Source organism: Scyliorhinus torazame, chromosome 17 (genome assembly GCF_047496885.1).
Source record: "Scyliorhinus torazame isolate Kashiwa2021f chromosome 17, sScyTor2.1, whole genome shotgun sequence".
Lineage (NCBI taxonomy): Eukaryota > Metazoa > Chordata > Chondrichthyes > Carcharhiniformes > Scyliorhinidae > Scyliorhinus > Scyliorhinus torazame.
Genome location: NC_092723.1, coordinates 115,552,722 through 115,559,316, shown reverse-complemented (window position 1 = coordinate 115,559,316; position 6,595 = coordinate 115,552,722). Strand labels below are relative to the sequence as shown.

General features: G+C 51.2%; 1 long non-coding RNA gene across 1 annotated transcript; it reads left to right on the top strand.

Annotated features, from left to right (window-relative positions):
• The first annotated feature begins 1,429 nt into the window (after window positions 1-1,429).
• LOC140393567 (uncharacterized) lies at window positions 1,430-3,915 on the top strand. Its single transcript, XR_011935667.1, has 2 exons — window positions 1,430-1,956; window positions 3,587-3,915. It is a non-coding gene; the product is annotated as an uncharacterized lncRNA (long non-coding RNA).
• The last annotated feature ends 2,680 nt before the right edge of the window (window positions 3,916-6,595 follow it).

Below are 6,595 nucleotides of genomic sequence, written 5' to 3'. Positions count from 1 at the left end.
CTGGCACGCGATCGGGGCTCACTGATCGGTGGGCCGGCCTCTCCCCCCCCGGGGCCTACTTTGTTCCGCTTCTGGCCCCAGAACCCCTGCACCATGTTGCGTCGGGGCCGGAGCGTTGAAGAAGTCTGCCGCGCAAGCACGGGTTGGCGCGGCCCAACTGCGCAAGCGTGGGTTGGCACGGCGCCCATTTGGCGTCGGGGAGGGAGGCTGGAGCGGCGTGAACCGCTCCAGTGCCGTGCTGGCCCCCTGTGGGGGACAGAATCGGTCGTCCCCACGCCCTTTTCGCGCCATCGTGAAACACGACGGCGTGAACACTTAGTCTCCATTTTGGAGAATCGCCCCCCACATTTCTTCTTGCAACGACCATTTCAACTCCCATGCCATGACCTTTCAACTGCTCCTCTTCCGCAATGGCATATACTCTTCTTTAAGCACGAACCATTTGCTACATTGCAATGTATTCCTAGTGCAGTTCGAATATAGGATTTAGATTTAGATTTATTGTCACGTGTACCGAGATACAATGAAAAGTATTGTCCTGTAAACAGTCCAGGCAGATCTTTCCATAAATGAAAAACATCGGACATATGATAAATACACAATGTAAATACATAGGCACAGGCATTGGGTGAGCATACGGAGTACAGTGCTATAACAGTAGAGAAGATGCGTAGAGAGATCAGTTCAGCCCATAAGAGGGTCATTCAGGAGTCTGATAACAGCGGGGAAGAAGCTGTTTTTGAATCTGTTAGTGCGCATTCTTAGAATTTTGTATATTCTGCCCGATGGTAGAGGTTGGAAGAGAGAATAACTCAGGTGGGAGGGGTCCTTGATTATGCTGCCCGCTTTCCCAAGGCAGCAGGAAGCGTAGGCAAAATCAATGAATGGGAGGCAGGTTCGCTTGATGGACTGGGCTGTGTTCACGACTCTCTGTAGTTTCTTACGGTCTTGGGCCGAGCAGTTGCCATACCAGGCTGTGATGCAGCCAGATAGGATGCTTGCTAAAGTGCATCTGCAAAGATTGGTAAGAGTCAATGTGGACATGCCGAATTTCCTTAGTTTCCTGAGGAAGTATAGGCGCTGTTGTGAATTCTTGGTGGTAGAGTCGACGTGGGTGGACCAGGACAGATTGTTGGAGATGTGCACACCTAGGAATTTGAAGCTGTCATTCATCTCCACCTTGGCACCAGGTGACGGGGGTGTGTGCAATACCTTGCTTCCTGAAGTCAATGACCAGCAACTTAGTTTTGCTGGCATTGAGGGATAGATTGTTCTCCTTACACCACTCCACTAGGTTCTCTATCTCCCTCCAGTATTCTGACTCATTGTTGTTCGAGATCCGACCCACTACAGTCGTGTCATCAGAAAACTTGCAGATGGAGTTGGAGCCGGGTTTTGCCACACAGTTGTGTGTGTATAAGGAGTACAGTAGGTGGCTAAGTACGCAGCCTGTCGGGGCCCCAATATTAGGGACTGTCGTGGGGGAGGTGTTATTGTTTTTTCTTACTGATTATGGTCTAAGTGTCAGGAAGTCGAGGGAGGAGTCAAGTCCTAGGTTTTGGAATTTGGATATGAGCTTGGCTGGGATTATGGTGTTGAAGACGGAACTGTAGTCAAGGAATAGGAGTCTGATGTAGGAGCTCTTGTTGTTGAGATGCTCCAGGGATGAGTGTAGGGCCAGAGAAATAGCATCTGCTGTGGACCGGTTGTGGCGTATGCAAATTGCAGTGGATCAAGTCAGTCTGGATAAATGGAGTTGATGTGTCTCATAACCAATCTCTTAAAACACTTCATAATGATAGATGTCAAGGCCACCGGATGGTACTCGTTGAGGCACGTTGCCTGGTTCTTCTTTGGCACCGGTATGAACTGTTGGAGGTAATTTTATCTGAACGTGCCAGGTGGAAATCCCATGGGACCAGATGGAATGCTGATTCTAATGGAGAGAAAAAGCAGGTGGGGTATAAATCCACCACTGGATCTGTTTTATTATTTTCTCAACTGGAAGGTTGAAATTGAACTGTTGTTCAATACCTCAAAGTCGATATTGTCCAAAATTTCGGGTGTAGATTCACTTGCACTGGCAGCTCAGTTCACGGGCGGCTCAACTACAATGGGGGGGGGGGGGGCATTTTCTCATTTTTGGAATAAGCGCCAACTCAGGTGGGAAAGGTGGGGTGTAGCCCGTCGCTCCACAGCTGGCTTTTCCTGCCACATTTCTTCACACTTAGGCAAAACAAATCCTAGAGGTCTGTCCCATAATGCACAGTTAAGTTTCCCCAGGGGCTTAACTTATCTGTGCGTCCCTGGCACGTTTTGTTTGCCAGTTCCCCATTTGTAAGATCCGGTCAGGAATCTCAGCAGCTTGAAGTCACACTGCCGGGGGCGGGAAGTTTTGCACGTGGGGGAAGCTCACTAATTATATTTAAATGAACTCGAATGGGGTTCTCATCATTGCATGGCAGCAACCCTATTACGTCACTGGCAGGGCGGGGTCAGTTGGGCAGGAAAATCCCACCGGCGTAAAAGCCATTTGGTATTCCCTCTTCGATTCTCAACCCACTGAAAAAAGGTGCAAAATCCCCCTCAATAGCAGTCCAGCCCACTTTTTTCTCTCCACCCCCCCTCCCCCCCACCCCACCCCACCCACTATCCCCCATGTAGTCTTGTCAAATGTGAAGTTTCTTCAGACATCTTGGCCTGTAGCACACTTACAGTGGCGTTTTCCATATTCTGCCCATGACAGTGTTTGTGGCCAGCGGAGAATGTAACGGGAGCCAAAAAGTCGGAAGCATGCCGGCGCAAAATGCCATTACAATTCTCCGAATGGCAGGTTAATGGTGCGTCGGTCATCCCGCTGGCTGGAGGTGTGAATGCAATTTGCATTCTTTTGCATCTCATGAATGCTCATTTAAAACTTTTTCCCCGGGTGGAACAAACTATTACAAGGGGACATAAATTTAAGGTGAATGGGGGAAGATATAGGGGGGATGTCAGAGGTAGGTTCTTTACCCAGAGAGTATTGGGGGCATGGAATGCACTGCCTGTGGAAGTAGTTGAGTTGGAAACATTAGGGACCTTCAAGCAGCTATTGGATAGGTACATGGATTACGGTAAAATGATATAGTGTAGATTTATTTGTTCTTAAGGGCAGCACGGTAGCATTGTGGATAGCACACTTGCTTCACAGCTCCAGGGTCCCAGGTTCGATTCCGGCTTGGGTCACTGTCTGTGCGGAATCTGCACATCCTCCCCGTGTCTGCGTGGGTTTCCTCCGGGTGCTCCGGTTTCCTCCCACAGTCCAAAGATGTGCAGGTTAGGTGGATTGGCCATGATAAATTGCCCTCAGTGTCCAAAATTGCCCTTAGTGTTGGGTGGAGGTGCTGGCTTTGGGTGGGGTGCTCTTTCCGGGGGCCGTGCGGACTCGGTGGGCCAGGTGGCCTCCTTCTGCACTGTAGATTCAATGATAATCTATGATTAATCTAGGACAAAGTTTCGGCACAACATCGTGGGCCGAAGGGCCTGTTCTGTGCTGTATTTTTCTATGTTCTATGTTCTAAAACGCTGCTCTCCGTTTTCTCATCAGGCATTTCAATCTTGCATCACGCCAGGGAAGATGTGTCCTCCTGTCAGTCCACATCCTTTGAGAACGTTTGGAGCAGACAGGTGTTGAGCCTGCCCCAGACCTCAATGGAAGTTTGCTGCCAGAATGCTTCTGGAGACCTGGGAATTCTGCAGCCCGTCTAAATTTCATTAAGCCTTTTATGCCTGCGTTTTGCCGCCATTCTACCAACAGTCTGAGGATCTGTAGGCCTTTCCTGCTATTGGAAATGCCCCTGTAAGCATGAGCTGGGCATACACTAAATGTCAAAATGTGTTTCCTGGTTCAGCTAAAGACGAAGGTTGGAAAAATAATCACTCTTTTTGTGTGTTTTAAAATTTCGCTATGAATTGGCTAACTGTTGAACACTGCCCCATCTTTAAATTACAGCAAACAACTTCAACTAAATGTAAAGTCCTTTGGAGAGAATTACAGTTCGGCTAAAATTTGCAAAGACTTTACAACCCAATAATTAACCTTCAAAGCGAGGCTGAGTAATGGAATGTAAATTATGGAGCAAATGAAGAAACAGAGCCAAAGGAACACTGGAAAGAAAAACCCGACTGAGACAATAGGCTCGTTACACTGTCGCTCGAGTGAAACGAGGCCGGTGAATAGGGGGAGAGACCGAAAACGAGAACCGTGCCAGGTGCCAAACAGTTTGCGATGCAACCGGCCTGCTCGCGTAGGCAAAATCGGGATCTCGCCGTGGTGTGGCGAGAAACCAATTATTACCATTTGAGCCCGATTTCCATACAATTAACGAGAGCCTCCCCATATCCAAAGGCCTCCCATCATTCAACGGCCTCCCCAGCAAGTGGTCACGGTGGCACTGATTAGTACTCCTTTTTAAAAATGTGAACCTGGCGGAAGGGCTTCTGTGGGCAGCCGAGGAGGTGAGTAGCCATCTTTGCTCACAGGCAAAGAGCCCGGGGGCGCTGGGCCTGCTACCCCAGTACTCGACAATGGGTGGGGGTCCCGCTGCTGGGGGTGGGGGACCGTCCCCAAGGGTAGGCCATCATGGGAGGGTGGGGGGGAGGTCCTGAGGGGGCAACTGTGCGTAGCACCACCATGCCAACCCCTGGATCGTGTGTACCTGTTCCGGGGCAATCATTGCCCCTGTCCGCCTGCCTCACCGGCTACCCATAACCCCCATCGACTGCCAAGGCCTGTGGCCATGCAGCTAATAGGAAATTGGCAATCATGGTTAAGTGAACACTTCACACAACCATAGTGGATTCCCGTAGGTGGGCGGGCCATGTAGCATGTGCGACTCGTTGCCTAGCATTCCAATCAGATTGTAATGCCTGAACACTGGGAGGCAACACCACACACGCAGCAGTCAACATTCGAACACTCAGGGAATGGGACACAGCTCAGGGGACATGTCCATGGCCTGAACTGTATGCCGTTTGGTATCATATCAGCAGCTGAGATATTCCACATGATCAAGGAGCAAATGACAGAAGGAATTGAAGGTGTGAGGGTGTACATTGACAACATCATCATTTGGTCCACAACCAGGGAAGGACACATTAAACGTTTCGAACAAGTATTCGAACGCACCACCAAGTTTGGACTCAAACTAAATCAAGCGAAGTGTACCTTGCACAGTCTTCACTGAAGTTCTTGGGATATATGGGCCGGAATTCTCCAAACCCGTGGGATTCTCCAATGCCAGCATGAAAAGTGATGCCAACCACTCCGGTGATTATCAGGTCCCTTCCTAGGGGGCTAGGTTGACGCCGGAGTAGTCTCCGCAGCTCCAGCCGGCGTAGCACGGCCGGCGCGAGTTCGCGCATGCGCGTAGGTTCCTGTCTCCGCGCTGGCCCCCGGGCAATATGGCGGATCCCTATAGGGGCCCGGAGCGGAGGAACATAAGGCCCCACGGAACGAGCCCTCCCGCCGATCGGTAGGCCCCGATCGCGGGCCAGGCCACCTTGGGGCCCCCCCCCCTGGAGTCGGCTCCACCCACCCCCCCTCCAGGACGGCCCCCGCAGACAGAACTTCCAGGTCCCAGAGTGTGGGACCATACGTGACCCACGCCGGCGGGACTCGGCCCGTCGAATCGCCCCTGGATTCAACGGCCCCCCGAAAGGGGGGCCCCCTTTCAACGGCCCCCGACCGGCGCGGCGGCGATCCCGCGGGCGCACAAAAATTGGCGCTGGAGAATCGGTGATCCGGCAACCCGGCGTCGGGGAGGAGTGGCGCTATTCTCGTGCCCACCCCGGGGATTCTCCGACCCCGCAGCTGTTCTCAGATTTTTAGGCTTCCTCAATTTTCTTGGCAAGTTTATCTGCACATCTGTGTGGAGTCTGCACATTCTCCCCATGTCTGCGTGGGTTTCCTTCGGGTGCTCCGGTTTCTTCCCACAGTCCAAAGACGTGCAGGTTACGTGGATTGGCCATGATAAATTGCCCTTAGTAGGGCAGCATGGTGGCACAGTGGGTTAGCAATCTACCTACCGTGCACATCTTTGGGTTGTGGGGGCGAAACCCACACAAACACGGGGAGAATGTGCAAACTCCACACGGACAGTAACCCAGAGCCGGGATCGAACCTGGGACCTCGGCACCGTGAGGCAGCAAGCCTAATCCACTGCGCCACCGTGCTGCCCTAACACTTTATTTATTTTTAAAAAATATTTTTGTTTTCCTTTTCCGGAAGCTGCTCGACGGGTCATGAGAATAACGCCGCCGGACTGCTATTCGGCATCATTTATGGTCAGAACTACGACGGTATCTGACTTTTGTTCTTGATTAATGAAAACATTCTTGGCAAATGATTTTGCTTTTGTTCGCCTTGTGCCGGTCCAAGAATTTCACCTCTAGCGGCACAATACGATTGCCCCCGGCCGTCCCTCTTAATCATGGCCTCAGTTCCGAAAATCAAAATAGAACCGGGGTCCTATTCCATTATTCCTAGCTGGAGTATTCAGGCGACCGGCCTGCTTTGAACACTCTAATATTTTCAAAGTAAACGCTTTGGATCCCC